Source organism: Rhinoderma darwinii, chromosome 1 (genome assembly GCF_050947455.1).
Source record: "Rhinoderma darwinii isolate aRhiDar2 chromosome 1, aRhiDar2.hap1, whole genome shotgun sequence".
Lineage (NCBI taxonomy): Eukaryota > Metazoa > Chordata > Amphibia > Anura > Rhinodermatidae > Rhinoderma > Rhinoderma darwinii.
In genome coordinates this window covers 473,122,468-473,142,851 of record NC_134687.1, presented here as the reverse complement: position 1 = coordinate 473,142,851, position 20,384 = coordinate 473,122,468, and the positions used below count along the sequence as shown (strand labels likewise).

Below are 20,384 nucleotides of genomic sequence, written 5' to 3'. Positions count from 1 at the left end.
GACTTCCAGACCCCTTCTGGCATTAACAGCCGCAGAAAAACTGGGGGCCGGGAGCTTCATGGCATGGGTTTTCACAGCCAAGCAGCTGCATGCAAGTCTTAAAGAGGCTCTGTCACCAGATTCTCAAATCCCTATCTCCTATTGCATGTGATCGGCACTGCAATGTAGATAACAGTAACGTTTTTTTTTGTTTTTTTAAAACGTTAATTTTTGGCCAAGTTATGAGCTATTTTATATATATATATATATATATATATATATATATATATATATATATGCAAATGAGCTTTGAAATGGACAATTGGGCATTTTTTTTTTCGTTATGTCCAACTGAGCGTGTATTGTTTTTAACTGGGCGTGTTTACGTGTATGACGCTGACCAATCAATGACCAGTCAGCATCATACACTCATCTCCATTGATTTACACAGCAGCGATGTGCAGCCACATACACAGAGATTAACGTTAATCAAGTGTCCTGATAATGAATACACATGAAATCCAGCCTGGATGTCATGTGTATTCAGAATCCTGACACTTCTGACTCTTTTCTGTGAGATTCCCGCAAACCACGCGTAATCTCGCGAGATTACGGAGGTAAACGAGATTTCGTTTCCCTTGCTGAAAATCTCAAAGAAAAATGTCAGAAGTGTCAGGATTCTGAATACTCATGACGTCCAGGCTGGATTTCATGTGTATTCATTATGAGGACACTCGATTAACGTTAATCTCTGTGTATGCGGCTGCACATCGCTGCTGTGTAAATCAATGGAGATGAGTGTATGACGCTGACTGGTCATTGATTGGTCAGCATCATACACGTAAACACGCCCAGTTAAAAACACAATACACGCCCAATTGTCCATTTCAAAGCTCATTTGCATATATATAAAGAGGATACACCACTGTCTAGGCACATCCGTCTTGTACATGATGGGGACATTCGCTCCTTGAAATTCTGGGGCATTACGCAAGTCAAACTTGGCCCTAGAGCAGGTAACCTTGACCGCAAGTTGTTACAGGAGGAGGCACGTTGGATCCATCGCCTTGGATCTCTCAGCCCAGGAGGCCTCAATGAGGGATTTACGTTTGCTGCTTTTCTGTGAATCCTACACGTTACCCAAACACTGGAACTATACTTCAGTTTGTGTGATTATTCTGGTACTGTACTGACAATGTAGTCATTAAACTCTTTATAATCTGCTTTACTATCCACATTTCTTATATCAATATACTACTATCAATCATACTTAGTATTTGCTTCAGGTACCCCCCAGGCTACAGCTTGGTAAGCGACATAGCGGCGGTTTGAATATTTTGATCAATTATAACTCACTGCGTTTCTTTATGAGTCACTTTGATAGCAACTGACTCTGAATGCTTGGTCTCTACTAAGCCCGATGAGTGTGATATCTCATACCTTTTATCTATCCATAGATATTTTTGTATTATTCTGTATACTACTTATATCGCTGTCTGACATAAATGGCATTCTTACTATGCCGTTCTGGTACACCTTTGCGCGTATATCTCTGGTATTTCAGCGTGTATACTTGTATACTAATTTGCAATGCCTATCATGAATCTGCTCATTTTGATTTACCCTAGTTTATTAGCGCATTGATCTATTAGTCCACTGATAACCTTCCCAGATCACAGTAACATCTTTTGTGCTGCTTACAGTAATTGTAACATCACCTTTAATCACCTCACAGCGCCAGCGTGTTAAATTGTATTATTATTGTATCACTCTGTTCACATTGTGCGTTTGTGCACCGTTTTACAAACTCTCTAGTAAGCCTTTTTTTTTTTTTTAATAAAATTGTAATATTATTGTATCACTCTGTTCACATTGTGCGTTTGTGCACCGTTTTACAAACTCTCTAGTAAACCCTTTTTTTTTTTTTGCATAATAGCAGTGTCCCGATACTGTGTATAGCGATTATCTTGCTGTCCGGCATATACGGCATTCTGATTGAGTCATGCCAGTACACCAGTGTGTCTGTCTCCGTGTGTAGACTCGTACACTTATCTACAGTGTCCATGATAACTCTGCCTATTATGTCTTTCTACCCTATAAACGTATTGATCTATAAGCCCACTAATAACTTCTTTAGATCATAGTAATATTGTTGTGCCGCTCACAGCAACTATAATATCGTCTTTAATTAGGGCACAGCGTTTGTACCTAGAATGGTACTATTACTAATCACATTCGTTACTATCCCATCACTTTCCTCACTTTGTGCCTCTGTGCACTTATCTATAAACTCATCGGTGACCTCTTTCTTGTATTATAGTAATGTTATAATTATATGTACAGCGATTACCATCAAGCAGCCTGGTGTGCTTGTGCACTTGAGTGCTGTTCATTGGTGGCATCTAACTAGTAAGTGATTGGTGGCAGAATCTGTCAATCAACGGAGGAGGAGGCTCGGTCCTCTAATCCTCCTTGGATAGGCTATCGACTGATTGTGGACACATGTTCAGCTAGTTGCAGTGAATACTTAATGAGACTGACACCGCCGCTCGCTGTCATTGGCCCCGATACCCCTGAGGACGCTACATCGTAGCGAAACATGTCGGGGGGGGCTTCTACCTTTTATTTTAATAATTGTCCTATTGACACCTTTGAATCTAACTAATAACTAACTGTATGTAGCGCTCTGTGGTTGTGGTACTTAACCCTTTCTAGACAGAGCTCTTACGTCTGGCACTGTGCTAATTGCTGTCAGAAATGGACATTAACTTTTAAATTTCATGTAGTCTGTCCTTGTTGCAAATTGAATAAAGACTTTTTTATTTTTACTCTTTAATAATGGTTGGAAAACAGGGCTTATTTCTGCCGGCAGGCAGCCTTTTTTGAATTTAACTGTTGCACGCCCACCAACTATTGAGGTCCGCTCCATTGTATTTTTTGTATAGAAAACGGACGCTGACCAAACGCCCAGTTGGCCATTAAGAGAAAATTAGCATAACTATAATAAAAACATAACTTTGGAAATAAAAACTTTTTTTAAACAAAAAAAACACAGGAGTTATTAAAGCGTCTATTAGATTAGGTAGGAGATAGGGAAGTGATTAACTGGTGACAGAGCCTCTTCAGGGTACAAACAGCGTAAAAGCGGCAGATTTTAAGCAACAAATTCATGCGGGAAATCCGCAGCGTTTTACAGTAGCAGCAGTGTGTGTGAGATTTCAACAAATCTCCCTACACTGCGGAAAAATGCTGGTGAAAGAAATGCACATAAATTAACCTGCGGTGCGGTTTCTTCAGCAGCAGCGTGACCATTAATGCTGCATATTTGCAGCTCTTCCTATTGAATTGAATGGGGTGCTTAAACCCGCAACAAATCAGTGTGTGTTGCAATATTTGCGGCGGAATCACAGCGATTACACCGCAAAAATCGCACGTAAGAAATAAATAAATAAAAGTTACTTACCCAGAGTTCCCTGCTTCTTCCCCAGTCTGGCCTCCATGGATGACCGACTATGCGCCAAGAACAGGGAGGGGGCAAGTATGAACTTTTTTTTAATTCTTATTACTCCTGGCGATGAAGCGAAGCGCAGTAGAAATTCCGCCGGATCGCACCACAAAGTGGTGCGTTGTTTCGAACGCCATTCCCTGTGGTGTTCAGGGCGGATACTCTGCGCAGCTTGACGCAGTGTATCCGCCCTGAATACGCTGTGTGTTCCTACCCTTGAGGTGCCCATACACAAAGTTGGAAGATGTCGGGGAAAGTAGTATTAGGCAAGTTTGATTTCAACATGTCAAATCCTTTGTTCTCACGGGAGATAATTGGCCACCAGAAGGTTCTGGTGGCAACTTATTTCCCTCTCCCTATTGAGTACACAAACGCTTGGCCGAGTATGCACGTGGGAGGGTCGGTAGGATATCCAAGGTGTATGGCTACCTTAGAATGTCGATTAACCATTCCAGGCTTTTTTTCTACCAATCTATAATGTAATAAGTGCTGTGTTAAGAAGTCCTTGGCACCGCTTACTTCCCTGACCTTACAGGCTACAGTATAACCATAAAAAAAAAAGCAGCTATGTACACTAATTTAATCAGATCCCTGGTTTTTGCATTTGTAAGTTAAAGTGAATGTCCACACTTAAAACACCATTTATTTTAACCGTAATAGGTGCAAAATACTGTTCTGAATGATTTTCTTTAATTATATCTTCATTAGTGTATTTAGCTCAGTTTTCCTGGTACAGTGCTTGAACTCCCCTGTATATGCATATAGTTAAATAACATTCTGCCTACAGACACCACTAGAGGGAGCTTGTGGGCTACTGCATACTGTTGGTACATTGAACTCCATTAAAAAAACAAATCAATAAAAAACAAACAACACAGTATGCAGTTAGCACCACCCTAATGGTAACTATGCCTATACAGGGTATTTAAAGCTGTATAAAAAGCAAAAACAAAAAAACCACACGCTTGCCTGAAAGTAGAGAACTATTCAGATTATAGCAGGCTTATCACCACACTGGGAATCTCAGATTATTTCTAAATTGGGCAGTAAGAAACCCTTAAATTAACTAGTTGAAACACCCAGGAGTAAACCATGGCCACATATGGAATTTTAAGTGATGCCCCATAATACAACTATTTTAATAACATTACGTATGTAGACTTGCCCGTAGCATGATAATAATCATTGTATGCTTATCCTGCAAGATAGGGAGAAACATTTCTGCGGCAAAACCCAATTACAGACAATTCCCTATAAGCACATGCTGAACAAGTTTCTATAAAATCATTCCATGTAACAGAAAAGCGATTATCTCAAGGGCCTGGTTCCTGTCCAGAAAAATAAGCCAGCCTGAGCCAGTTTGATTAACAATATCAATAGACTCATTTTATTTTACATAATACATTCATTATGGCAACTCAATTGAATAACTACTTTATGTAAAACGGTTTTCATTTGTTCTAAAAAGATGTGCCAGCTCCCATAACCATCAATTAACATCACTTTAGTAAACCTGGCATCCACCATCCATGCTATATAAAAGATTCAAACAAAAAGGTTTTTGTAATAATGTTCAAAGGGTCTCAAAATTGGTTTCCGCTGCAAAGTTACAAACTTTACTTTTAGTGGCTCCAAACCTTTTAAGGGACACTTGCAGACATTTTTTGCTTTTAAATTAAACTACCAGCATGCCATTATGCATCGGGGGGTTTAGTGACGCAAACCTGCCCACATAAAACACATCAGTTTCGGGAATAGTTCGCAAATTACAATTTACAAAGGGGACTCCGGGGTAGGAAGTCCGGTGGCATCAGGTACATGCGCGTTGCACACATGAAGCGGAGGATAGCAAACTTCACTTTACTGCGCTTGCACAGCATACTGTCCTCTACTTCATGTGCTCAATGGGCATGAACCTGATGTCGCTTCTGGGATTCTCAGAAAATTGCAAGTTACTGCCCTTTTACACGGGTCAATTATCGGGCAAACAAGCATTTATGTGAACTCCCGTTGCCGATCATTGCCCTGTGTAAACAGGGCAACGATTAGCCGATGAACGAGCAAAGTTGCATCGTTTATACAGCATAAATTATAGTTGTTGGCAAAACATCTTCCTGTGTACTCAGGGAGATAGGCTGCCAACATGGTAGAAGTGTATGGGGACGAGCGATCTCGCTCGTCCACATACTAGCTCCTTGTGAATGGAGCGCCGATCAACTAGCGGTCTCATTCATCGGCGCTTGTTTACATGGCCAACCCCAGTCTGTGCAAGAGGACCCTTACTTTACTAACCGTTCTCAAACCTGCAATTTGATATGCAGCGGGGGTTTAGTGTTCTAAAACTGCCCATAATGGCATACCGGTGGCTTAGGGACTCCAAACCTACTTTTAGCCATAATGCAACAAAAAAAAAAAAAGTACTTGCCCACGCTCTACTACCATATAAAGGTACATTAGTCTAAGGCCTTATTCACACGACAGTGATGCAAAATGGCCATGAAAAACTGACAGTTGATCAGTTTTTAATGGACCTTTTTTTTCAGTGTGTCTCTAAATATTCATCCATTTCCAGTCCATCTGTCCGTTTGACATCCATTTTGCATCAGTTTTTCATGGCCGTTCAATAAAATTCATCAGTTTTTTTTTTGTCCCAGCCCCCTGAAAACACCCAAAGGAAGGTCACATGTTCACCTAGACACTATTTACAGCCTCCCTGTATATGATGCCACACCACCCTCCCTGTATATGATGCCACACCAGCCTCCCTGTAGATCGTGCGACACCAGCCTCCCTGTAGATCGTGCCACACCAGCCTCCCTGTAGATCGTGCCACACCAGCCTCCCTGTAGATCGTGGCACATACTCACGGGTGCAGCGCCGTCTCATCTTCTTGAGTGGTCACTCGTCTGCACGGGATCTGGCAAGGTAGCGCGATGGGGCGATGACGTCATCGAGGCGCCTTCAAACCCGTGAAGACGAGTGACCACACCTGAAGAAGCGCTGCAACAGTGAGTATGCCAACGATAGCCAGCAAGGGAACTAGTAGTTCCTTTGCCAATCCCCATATAACAGATCCGTTTTTAACGGTTGTTACATGTATTGACAGCTGTTAAAAACTGATCCATTGACTTCTATGGGGGCCGTCAGGCCATTAAAATGGCCCAAAAATAGGACGTCCTATTTTTTTACGCCGATTATTCACGGGCCGTTAAAAAAACGGCCGTGTGAATGCACCCATAGAATATCATTGCTCTGAAAACGGCCATGTGAAGGCCGTTAAAAGGACGGCCATCACATGGCCGTTTTTTACGGTCGTGTGAATAAGGGCTGACACATTTTAAGTTAAATGGGTGTAAACAAACAAAAAGTGGGAACATTGGATCTGTCTTCGCTTCATGTGTCGCTGGTATGAGTTTTATAGAATTGCAGAAGGAGGTTTTCAGTCATTCAAAAGTTTGAAAGAGTTCTGAACAATTGAAAGTTTCAATTAACAGTCTTGAAACCGAGAAGAATCCCTGAAAAGTGACAAAAATGCAAATGTTGCATCCAAGTCACACTTTCTCCAAGGGGCGTCGCTAGCACCGGGCCTTCGGGGGCGAAGCCCAGGATCTTTGGACCAATGCCCTGGGCTACTGCTAGTGGTGCAGCTATAGGGGTCACAATTGCGGCCAGGCCCCGAAACCAAGGCGCCGGCACCGCATCTTTAAACAGTTACTACAGTAACTGGGGCCGATGTAATAAAATACACGGGTCACTTGCTATAATATATATATATATATATATATATATATATATATATATAAAATCCCCAAAAAATTAAGAGGCAGCACTCCAAGGCAATTGGTGAAAAAGATCCCATAGAGACGGATCGAAACGTTGCCTGCCTGGGGTGAATAAACACACCTCTTATTTTCACCAATTTCCTTGGAGTGATGCCTCTTCATTTTTGGGGGATTTCATTAACAAGGGTTCCTAGCCTCAACCTGGGAGGCCTGCACCCACTGCTGTTGCTGTGCGGCTTTATTTATATATATATATATATATATATATATATACATATATATACACATATACATATATATATATATGCACACACACGCACACATGTATATATATACATACACACTTTTTTTGGGGGGGGGTAGACATATGGATGGTACAAGTACAAGGATACTTCCTGCTGGGACCCTGTATCTAAGTATTGTGTGATACGGTCTGCTGGCCCGTGTATCTAAGCCTATCATGTGTGATACTGTCTGCTGAGACAATGTATCCAATTCTATCCAGTGGTGTAGCTATAGGAGACTTAGTCTTAGAGACGCTATCTCCGATATGTATGTGTACAAAAAATAAAAATGTTGTAAATATGTGTAATCGGGGCTTGTGCCCTGATATTTTAAGACCCTAGCAACACCCCTGATTAGCACACAGAATCTGTACCACCCTGTCTCAACCAAAATTCAAAAAGGTATTTTTACTTTTAAATGGTTTCATATGCAATTAGCATTTCTTTTAACCTAAATCGGTACACATTATAGTAACATATTACTGAACCAGATCACACAGAATAGACATTACAATTTAACAAGCCTGTGAAAATAAATAATTCAGAAATCCAAAAAGGTACAAATGCTTTAGTACAGAAAGGAAGCACATTTGGTATAAGTCAATGGTTACTTCCTCAGAATTTCATCTGCAAGTGAAGATTTTGTGGTTAGTATGCCCTTGCTTCTAATGTAGGACTTTTTTTTTTTTCTTTTTAACTTCCCTCTGTATCAATCACACCTAGGCAAAAACTAGAGATTGTATCATATAGATCTTTTATTTGTATGGCTATAAAAAAAATAATATTACGTTTTTATGGCTGAATTCCCTCTCAAATAAGAATTCTGAGCCACTGCCATGCAGATACTTTAAAAAGGCAATTGATTTTAATGCAAAGACTTCTGGGGAAATAAGATGCCGGTTAACAACTTGATGCTTCATTTGTTATCTGGATTTTCCATGTAGAAACCTTCAACTGCCTGAAGAGGGAGCCAGAGCAATGCTGAAGGAGCTCATTAACTCTAGAGAAGTACTTACACAATCTCCACGTGGAGCGCCTTTTTAAACACATTTACTGTACATCATGAGTTTGAGATTGCGATTATGAAACAGCTTTATAAAACACTGAACTTTTCCAGGACGGATGGGTAGTTTATATACTTTATTTTATCGCTGTGATCTGAGCAGGGATTGGCAGTTGTAAATCGGGGTAATAAGCGCTTGCTACAAGATAAATTATCTCCCACTGATTAAAATCAGTACATTTCATTTACAACCCCAGAGTTATTTATTATGACTGCATGAGTGTCAGACCGATATAATAAACCTAGCAAAAAGAAAAGCTATTTTTATGGAAAAAGTTTAACGGCAACCCATTGTCCCTGCCCAGCAGTAGGAAGTGAGGACTGAAAGCTAGCCAGGGGAACCATTTCTGTTGAGTAATTCTGTTCTGTCATATTAGCCCATACAAAAAGGATTTCAAAATATTGCTTCATGTGTGGTCTGGATACAAACTGTAATAAGAAACCTATATCCAAATGCTACCAGTTGTCTGGTGCGATTACTTTGAAGACACCCCTAAACCATATACAAACAAACTCCTACAGCAGGGAACGCTTGCTTAGAATAGACTCCAAGTGTCCCAAAAATAAAAGTATCATACACTTTTTTGGATAAAGCACTGAAGTTTCTCAGCTAATTTCAAGTTCCATAAATAAAGACATCACGCATTGTCACAACGGCCTGTTGGCTCAGAACATTAAATTGAGGCAGGAAAACGGTTTGACCGGGCACTGCTGGGTTAAAAAAAAAACAAAAAAAAAAACTTAATAGAACAGCAGCCTTCTGCACCATTTCCATTTATCTACATAGCAAAAAAAAAAAAAATAAGTTCCAGATTTTTATCTAGAAGCCAAAATACAAATTATTGTAGTAAAAAAAAAAACCTATTCAAATCTAGAATCAAAAACCAAAATTGTAGGGACATCAAATGTGCAAGCAGTCAACTAAACTACATTTTATAGGAGGCTTGAGTTGTTTCAGGGTTACCAAGATTGACGGTGACTAAGTTACCAGATTGCTATGAAGCAACCCTCAGACATGGGAGGAGTAGTGGTGCCATTCATATAGGTACTGTCTGCTCCGCAGGTTAAGTACTGCATGACTACCACATGCCATAGGTAGCACACACTTCACTAGTGCAATGCTAACAAGCACAATTTACATTGCAGGTACTCGGACTATCCTCGAGACTGATCAAATAACAGAACGACTAAGTTAATGCAGCTCACAACTTACTGTAGATCAATGTGTCATACACAATGTTAAGGATTTTATAGGAATACCTGTTGGTCATATTGATATTTCTGTAAAAAACCCTCTAGCCTTTAATTTTTCCTAGCACTGTGGCTTTGAAAGAGACACCTAGGCCTGGGCTACCTCAGGTACATTATTTTACATTGGGCTCCATGCTTTCGCAACGACATGCAAAATAATGTTTCTATTTTAATACAACTATGGATGATGTATTGGAAAGTGATTGAGAGTAAAAAAAAAAGTGATTGCCTTGGTCCTCAGTCTGCCCCTGACAAGCTGCTTAAGGCAATAACTGTGGACGAGATCTGATATTAAACGGATTTCTTTACTAGGTGCTTATATAAATCAGTATGTTAAATCGAATGATGGTTCCAGGCTTCTCACAATGTTACACAGTAGTGGTTACAGAATTCTGCTTTTAGTTTATGGAGTCATTTTCCACTGTATTTTTATGCCATCGCTCTTGTCGGAGATTAAAATGAGAAGATACTAACGTATGAATAAACACATTGATTGATGGGCATATGTACCAGCCTAAACAAGGAAGGAGTAAAGCTGGCCATAAACATTAGACATGTCCGCTGCACAGCAAATTTTAGCAGAATCTGTCAACAATCCAATGTAAACTGGATTGTGTCCCGTTTACATTGGATTATTTACCGATTCTGCTAAAATGTGATACCTACCATCAGGGAAAATTGTTGTATTGAAGATTGTGGTATAAGTGAATGGGAAAGTGGTTACATTGTTCAAGTGGATTTGCATAATGTGACTGCCATTCAAAAAGCCTGCCCCTAGCTAGCATTGTGAAACTGAAGTCAATCTTGCACCACACTACAGAGCATCTAGAGAGGAACTAGTATATTTTTCACATGTTATACTGAATTAGGGAGTCATTTTCATCAAAGGAAGTGTCACCAGAAACTTACCTATGAAAACCAGCAACAGAGTAATATAGTGTAGGCTCACCTGAATGCAACGTGATTTTCCTTTTTCACATGGGTGACTCCATTGCATTGAAAAAAACTTTATTCAACATATGCAAAATGAGCATTTCAGAGCAAGAACACAGAGCATTTTGGAGGACCAGTGACGCCCTCGTTGCGCCAAAATGCTAATTTGCATATATTGAATAAAGAGATTCTTTGCATAGGAGGCACCCATGTGAAAAAGGTAATAAGTTAACCTACTCTATATTACCCTGTTGCTAGTTTGACAGGTGAATTTCTGGTGACGGACTCCCTTTAAGAGCCGCTATATAATGCCATTCCACACACAAAAATTTATTTTAAAGCACCAACAATTTTCGCTTCGTTATTTCCTGCACAGCTGAATTGCATGTGTCATTTTATTGTTATTTAATTTATGAAAACTAAATTTATGGTGGCTTGCATGTTCTTTCCAATTTCTGATCTACCAAGAGAACATCCAGACGAAGCATTTGAATGGAGGATGGGTTCCCAAGTTTATCAAATTTGTGCATATAAATATTTTTTTTAACCAAGTGCGTTAAAAACGAACGTGCTGTTGGTATCCAAAGTTATAGAACAGATGGTCCTGCACACAGTAGTTTTAACATAAATTAAGGCTTTACATTTGCTTCGGAGGATCCTGTCAGAGCGATCGGCGAAGATCCAGTCATATCTGATGTTAAAATGGGCTATATTTCACATCAAAATGATTAACACCACAGCGGAACCCAACAGACCCCATCTATAAATCAATGGGGTCCATCGGGCACTGTCTGTATCTGTCAAACGACAAAAGTGGCACTTTGTTCCATCTACATCCTGCTGTAACTAAAACCAGGACCGTCATAGTTTTTACTATGGTCAGATGCAGAGTTTTGCACAAATGTTTTTTCCAAGTTGGGAATAACCTAAAAAGTGGTTATATAGTGCATAATGTCCATGTTAAACTAAATTAAAAAAAAGAATAAAAAGATATTAAAAAAGGCAACACTGCTCTATTAGGGCCCGGCCAGACGTGGCAGAGTTTTTTCGCTGAAAACGTTGGTGCAGATTTGGGGCAATTACACAACGAATCTGCACCAACATTTGCATATTTGACAGGTAATTCAGACGTTGCAGAAAAGACAGCGGACTTGCCACAGATTTCAGTTTTTGCATTGCAAAGGCTGAAATCCGCAGTGAAATTCCGCTTCTTCTCCGCAGCAGTCAGTGCATGCTGCGGAGGGAAAATTCTGCACCGCAGCCTATGGTCCGCAGCGGAGTTTTCCGCAATGTCTGAACTAACTTGCCTAAAAATGTATTGAAACAAATGTAAAAAACGGCCGCTGGAGAATTCCACTGCGGACTGTCTGCAGCAATTCCGTCACGTCTGGACGTGCCCTAACACCATGTTTTTCAAGTCCTAATTGGACTTCTATTATAATGCTCCATGAGTTACTAGTTGTTTGCATGCAGTACCAAAGTTTAATGCCATAGTAAGAGCAATAAAATAAAGGAGCAAATAAAAACAGAAGGTAATATTTGACCCAGACCAGCAAGAAAGTATGGTCCATGTTTGCCACTTATCACTTAATGATAGCAGAGCCTAATGAATTTATGGTTTTAAGAGCCTGTTATCTAAATCACTTCTCATGTTTCAGCATTATGAAATCCTTGTACTATGGAATAGAAGATGCTTAACCCATGCAAACGTCTGTCTGCACAGACTTTGCCATTTATAGGGTTGAGAAAAGAAAAAAAAAGTAAGGTTAGAAGCTGGAGGTCTTTTGCCATTCACTGTGTGATCAGTTTCTTTGCTAAATAAATAAACGATCTGAAATTTGATTCAATGTTTTGGGACTGAAACCGATGCCAAAGTCCATCAGTTTTTACCAGTTGAATCAATAGCTGTTTTTTCCTAATCTTTTTCTGAAAGTTTGACAACGGAAAGAGGATCAGAGCAAAATATTCCTCGTGTGCTGAAAAGTAACGGATAACGATCTAAAATGATGCCTTCTAATGCCAGATCATGCACAGTATTTAGACAGTCACCACACAAAAAAAAAAAAAAAAAAAAAAAGCACTTGTAAACATTTTTTTTAGCGCCATAGATTTAGAAGACTATTTTCTTTTTTACTGCATTGTAATTATGCTCTAATGAATACAGACTCTCCAGTCCAAGACACCGAGCAAGTAAAGCAATGCCTTGTACAAACCCATCCTACGACATTTTTCATAAGACTGCCTCGCCATTCAGAAATAGTAAAAGAACTGTTTCTTCTGAGCCACAGAAAGACTCGGTTGTCCCACGAGATTCACTCCACCTAGAAAACTTTGCTTGTGCCACTGCGTTCTCAGAGAGCATTTCCAGATGTACTGAATAGCTCCTATTTACTACTATGGAATCCCTCGCCAACAGAGGCTCTAGTGCTCAATGCTGAACTGCATACAATATAATGTTTCTATTGTTTACAACATAAGCAACCCTCGAAAGAACAGTAGAATAATGTGGTGCCTGGAGATTACAAACTATTTCCCTGCTGAGCTGCTTAATGTTATCAGAGATCTGATATTAAACAGATTTCTTTACTAGGTGCTTCTATAAATCAGCATGTTAATCGAATGATCGTTCCAGGCTTCTCACAATGTTACACAGTAGTGGTTACAGAATTCTGCATTTAGTGGAGTCATTTTCCACTGTGTTTTTATGCCATCGCTCTTGACAGAGATTAAAATGAGAAGATACTAAAGTATGAATAAATACATTGATTGATGGGCATATGTACCAGCCTAAACAAGGAAGGAGTAAAGCTGGCCATAAACAGACGCTGCACAATTTTTTTTAGCAGAATCTGTCAACAATCTAATGTGAATGGGGCAGTGACTGACTCTAAACCCCTTCCTGACATTTGTCGTATGGCTACGTAATGGAAAGCTAGTGCTTCCTGCATTTTGCCGTATCAATACGACAAATGGTGGAGTCCGTGCCACCATGCCCCGGTGTCGGCTGCATGTTATAGCGGACACCCTGGGGTAATAGCGAGAATCGAAGTTTGCTCTGATCCCCATTAACCCCTTAAATGCAGCGATCAAAAGCAATCGCTGCATTTAAGTTGCTTGCAGCTCATCGGAACCCCAGCAATGAAGTTGCAGGGTTTCCGGTGGCTGCAATGGCAACTAGAGGCAAAATACTGGCCTGCCGGTCTGCCTAGTATGGAAACCTTCCAGGACCTGCCCAGCAGCAGAGCCTGAAAGGCTTCCGTAGCCGACGGCAAGATGGCGCCGGCTCAAGAGCTGAGCCGGCGTCATCAGCGGTGGATGTCAGATGTATGTTACAGCTGACATCCACCTGTAGAGGCAGGATCCGGAGCGATCTCCGATTCCTGCCATTAATCCCTTACATGCAGAGATCAGAAGCAATTGCTGCATCTTAGAGGTTGCATGCAGATCACCAGCTCTGCTATGACAACAGGAGACCTAACAATGGCATCCTAATCTGCCATTACGGAAGCGGATTAGGCCCTGCCGGGAGGCAAAGCCTAATCGGCTTGCGGTCAGTGAATGACTGACAGATCTAATACATGTGTTAGAAAAAACAAATCTGACAGTTGGACCTTCAAGTCCCCTAATAGGACATGAAAAAAAGTGAAAAAAAAAAAAAAAAGTGAAAAAAAAAACCACTTTTTTCAAGTAATCAAATAAAAACACAATCACCCTGTTCACTTATCAAGTCCTTTATTATTGAAAAAAAAGTTATAAACCATACATATTTGGTATCGCCACCGCGTCCGTAACGGCCTGAACTATAAAAATATTATATTTATTCCACGCTGTCAACTGCGTAAAAAAACATAATACGTAAAAAACTATACCAGAATTTATGTTTTTTGGTCACTTACAAATATTGGAAGAAAAAAAAATGATCAAAAAAAGTTGCATGTATCCAAAAATGGTACCTATATACACTATAGCTCGTCTTGGGAAAAAAACAAACACCCTCATACAGCTCCGTCGACTAAAAAATTAAAATGTTCTGGTTCTCACAACTTGGTGACAGAAATACATTTTTACAAAAGTAATTTTATGGTGCAAAAAGATGTAACATAAAAAAGTGCCATAAATTAGATATTGCCGGAATCTTACTGACCCGCAGAATAAAAGTTAACATGTAGTCTATAACGCGTGGTGAACACTGTATAAAAAAAAAAAAAAACTATGACAGATTCAGTTTTTTGGTCACCTTTCCTCCCAAAAAAAAAAAAGTGATCAAAAAGTCGCATGTACCCCAAAATGGTATCTTTAAAAACTATAGCTCTCATACCACTAAGTTTATGAAAAAATAAATTATTAGTTAATGCTTCCATAAGTCAGGAAATAAAAATATGCAGTTGTGCAGGCCCGAGGGGAACATTTCTTCTGTTTCAAGAGGCGAATTATCAAGGCCCTAGAATTAGGGAACCAGGAAGGGGAGAGCCCAAACATATCTGCTGAAAGCGAGGGTGCCCGTATTATACCAGGACAACACACTCCCAGCAAAATTCCCCAAACTGCAAAGGTGCAGTGTGGACCAAAAGAGGGATAAGGAAGGATATTTATCAGTGCGACACTGGCCTGTGCAGAAAGCAGGGGCGTAGCTATGGGGGGGGGGTATGTGCCCCGGGCGCAACCAAGTGGGAAGGGGGGGCGCCAGGAGCACACCGTCCGTGCCGACGGCCTGCTGCCTCTGAGGGGGCGGCGGTGCCACTGAAACCAGCCGCCGCCATCCCCTGCTGCACTGTAGGCCATTCAGCGCCTTTCAATGACTCCAGCAGCGAGATTACATCCTTGCGTCACTTGCATTGTTGAAAGGAGCTGATTGACAGGGCAAGTCATAGTGTCCTGCCAATCAGCGCCTTTCATAGATGCAGGCGGCGTGATGACGGCATCGTGGCGCTTGCGTCTATGAAAGGCGCTGATTGGCAGGGCAGAATGACTTACCCTGTAAGTCAGCGCCTGTCAATAACGCAAGCGGCGCTCGGATGTCAGAAGAGAGCAGGTCTGCATTGACACCGGATGGAGCGGGAACGGGATTAAGGGGAGTATGTAAAGTTTTTAGTTTTTTTTATCCTCATAAAAATGTAAGTGACATTATCTACAGGGGGGGGGGCTATATACAGAGGTCGGCTCTATCTACGGGGGGTGTATATGTGGAGCACTATAGGGGGAGCTATTTGAGGCACTAAATACAGGGGTGGGCTATATGTGCAGCACTATTTATAAGGTGAGATATATGTAGGGCACTACCTACAGAGGTGGGCTATATCTACAGGGGGGCTATATACAGGGGTAGGCTATATATGGAGCACTATAGGGGGGAGCTATATGTGAGGCACTATATGCAGGGGTGGGCTACATGTGGAGCACTATTTATAGGCGGGAGATATATGTAGGGCACTATCAACATACATTTTTTTTGTGAACCAGCAACTCCCAGCATATCCTTATTATTGACTGGGCCATGCTGGGAGCTGTATACAATTTAGTGCAAACCTATACTGCAAGGGTCGCACTAAATTGGGCTGTATTCGTTCTGGCGCCGTATACATGTCCGGAGCTTGGTTCTGGCGCCGTATACATGTCCGGAGCTTGGTTCTGGCGCCGTATACATGTCCGGAGCTTGGTTCTGGCGCCGTATACATGTCCGGAGCTTGGTTCTGGCGCCGTATACATGTCCGGAGCTTGGTTCTGGCGCCGTATACATGTCCGGAGCTTGGTTCTGGCGCCGTATACATGTCCGGAGCTTGGTTCTGGCGCCGTATACATGTCCGGAGCTTGGTTCTGGCGCCGTATACATGTCCGGAGCTTGGTTCTGGCGCCGTATACATGTCCGGAGCTTGGTTCTGGCGCCGTATACATGTCCGGAGCTTGGTTCTGGCGCCGTATACATGTCCGGAGCTTGGTTCTGGCACCGTATATATGCACGGAGCTTGGTTGTGGCACCGTATATATGCACGGAGCTTGGTTGTGGCACCGTATATATGCACGGAGCTTGGTTGTGGCACCGTATATATGCACGGAGCTTGGTTGTGGCACCGTATATATGCACGGAGCTTGGTTGTGGCACCGTATATATGCACGGAGCTTGGTTGTGGCACCGTATATATGCACGGAGCTTGGTTCTGGCACCGTATATATGCACGGAGCTTGGTTCTGGCACCGTATATATGCACGGAGCTTGGTTCTGGCACTGTATATATCCACGTAGCTTGGCTGTGGCACTGTATATATCCACGTAGCTTGGCTGTGGCACTGTATATATGCACGGAGCTTGGTTCCGGTGCTGTATATAGAACTATATTGCTTGTAAAAAACATGTGGAAAAAACAAAAAAAAACTTACACCTCATTGATTATTAGGGAAAACAAACATGGCGAGGGGTAGGGAGATGTCGGGAAAGAGGTTTTGGGGGGGGGGGGGGGCGCCGAAACAATCTTTACCCCGGGTGCTGGAGAACCTAGCAACGCCTCTGCAGAAAGGATTGCTTCAGAGCGTAAGGGTATGTTCACACGGCCTATTTTCGGACGTTTTTCAGGCCGTAAATGCCCGAAAAATCGGAAGCAAAACTCCTCCAAACATCTGCCCATTGATTTGGGAAAAACGGCGTTCTGTTCCGACGGGCCGTGTTTTTTTTTACGGTTATGAAAAAGGGCCGCGTGAAAAAGATATGTAGGTATATCTATTGAAAAAATCCCATTTTCGCTCTGCAACAGCTAGTGCACACTAATTTCTACAAAACACCTGCGGGGTTAACATGCCCACTACACCCCTAGGTAAATACCTTGAGAGGTGTAGTTTCCAAAATGTGGTCCCTTCTGGGGGGTTTCCACTGTTTTGGTCCCACAAGGGGCTTTGCAAGTGCGACAGAGACCAGTAACCAATCCATCAAAATCTGCACTCCAAAAGCCAAATGCCGCTCCTTCCCTTCTGAGCCCTGCAGTGTGCCCAAACAGCAGTTTATGACCACATATTGGGCCTTGCCGTACTCGGGAGAAATTGCTTTACAAATGTTGGGTTCTTTTTTGCCTTTGTTGAGAAAATGAAAAATTTTGAGTTAAAGCTACGTCTTAGGCCTCATGCACACGAACGTAAAAACGCCCGTAATTACGGGTCCATAGACTTCTATTGGCCACGGGTACCTCCCCGTATGCTTACGGGAAGGTGCCCGTGCCATTGAAAAATACAGAACATGTGCTATTTCAGGCCGTAATAATGGCACGGACAGGCCCATAGAAGTCTATGGGGCTCCCGTAATTACGGGAGCGTTACTAGGCGACGTCAGAGGATAGTCACTGTCCAGGGTGCTGAAAGAGTTAAACAATCGGCAGTAACTCTTTCAGCACCCTGGACAGTGACTACTGATCACAATATAGATCGTGTAAAAAAATAGAAGTTCATAATTACCCAGAACTCCCTGCTTCTTCCTCCAGTTCGGCCTCCCGGGATGACATTTCAGCCCATGTGACCGCTGCAGCCAATCACAGGCTGCAGCGGTCACAGACTGCCGCGTCATCCAGGGAGGTCGAAAGAGGGACGCGTCACCAAGCCAACGGCCGGGTAAGTATGAATTTCTTTTACTACGGAAAGGGCTGCCCCTTCTCTCTATCCTGCACTGATAGAGAGAAGGGGCTGCCGATTAGTGCAGTGCAATTTTGCAGCGAAAATGTGCCCGTAAATACGGGTGCAATATGGGTCGAATACGTGTGACCAAGGACCCGTATTTACGCCAGTATTTACGGGAGGAAAAAAATACATTAGTGTGCATGAGGCCTTATTGAAGAAAAGGGATTGTTTTTATTTTCACTCCCAATTCTAATAAATTCTATGAAACACCTGTGGGGTCAAAATGCTTACCACACCCCTAGATGAAATCCTCAAGGGGTGTAGTTTCCTAAATAGAGTCACTTGTTGGGCGTTTTCATGGTTTAGTCCCCTCAGGGGCTTTGCAAATGCGACATGGCCTCCACCAACCATTCCTGCTAAATGTGATCTCCAAAAGCCAAGTAGCGCTCTTCCCCTTCTGAGCCCTGCCGTGTGTCCAAACAGCCGTTTATGACCACATGTGGGGAATGGTTCTACTTGGGAGAAATTGCTTTACGCCCTTTAGTTCTTGTGAAAATTAAAAAAAAAATTGCTAATCCTACATTTTCTTTGAACAAAATTAAAACTTTAATTTTCACGGCCTAATTCCATTAACTTCCGCAATAAAATGGTGGGGTTAAAATGCTCACTATACCCCTAGATAAGTTCCTTGAGGTGCGTAGTTTCCCTAATGGGGTCACTTTAGGGGAATTTCCACTGTTTTGGCAGCGCAAGAGCCCTTCAAACCTGACATGGTGCCTAAAATATATTTGTCTAAAAAGAAGGCCCCAAAGTCCTCTAGGTGCTCCTTTGCTTCTGAGGCCTGTGCTTCGGTACATTACCACACTAGGGACACATATGGGAGATTTCCTAAATCTGCAGAATCTGGGCAATAAATATTGAGTTGCATATATCTGGTAAAACTTTGTGTTACAAGAAAAATTGATTAAAAATGAATTTCTGCAAAAAATTTAATTTGTCAATTTCAATGTCTACTTTGCTTTAATTTCTGTGAAACGTCTAAAAGGGTTAAGAAACGTTCTAAATGCCGTTTTGAATACTTTGAGGGGTGACATTTTTAAAATGGGGTGACTTATTGGGCGTTTCCAATATATAAGGCCCTTAAAATCCACTTCACAACTGAACTGGCCCCTGTAAAAATAGCCTTTTTAAATTTTCTTGAAAATTAGTAATTGCTGCTAAAGTTCTAAGCCTTGTAACGTCCTAGAAAAATAAAAGGATGTCAATCTAAAGTAGACATATGGGGGATGTTAATTAGCAACTATTTTGTGTGTCATAACTATTTTTCTTACAAGCAGATACATTTAAATATAGAAAAATGCTAATTTTCCGCTAAATTAGGCCGTTTTTCACAATTAAATACTGAATGTATCGAGCACATTTTTGCAGTAACAAAGTCCAATGTGTCACAAGAAAATTTCAGAACCGCTTGGATAGGTAAAAAGCATTTTGAAGTTATTACCACATAAAAAGGTAAACATGTCAGAGGACCGTTTTTCAAACAGACTAAGAGCGGAACCACCAGCCTGTGTGTTCTCGCGTGAGGGAACACAGCGCAAGCCGCCCTGACATTGTCCATAGCTGATTGGACAGTTTCAGAGCGAAGAGATCACGCCCCCTTGCCATTTAGTTAGATAGAAACACCCCATTGACCGTTCAGGGGCTTATTTACATATCGGGCGCCAAATATAACGGCACCGATAGGTAAATAACGGAGGAAGTTTGAAAAATAATTTCAAATGAGACAGTGTTTGTGAAGCCCTGCCTATTTCATGCTGCACATGTATGGGCAGGTAAAAGGTTTTCTTTAACCCCTATCAGGGAGAAAAAAAAAAGTGAGGTTTCATTTCAACTCAACCTTTAGGGAGATAAATGCAAGCAAAAAGCTTATCCTCTGCTAAAATAAATATTTACGCTCAGCTGATCCAAGCATTCAGGTTTACTGGGATTTG

The 20,384-nt window shown here is 41.6% G+C and overlaps 1 protein-coding gene across 2 annotated transcripts in view; it reads right to left on the bottom strand.

Moving 5' to 3' along the window:
• SCARB1 (scavenger receptor class B member 1) overlaps positions 1-20,384 on the bottom strand; it is a 128,049-nt gene that overhangs the window by 12,841 nt on the left and 94,824 nt on the right. The gene's annotated exons all lie outside the window — the stretch shown is intronic.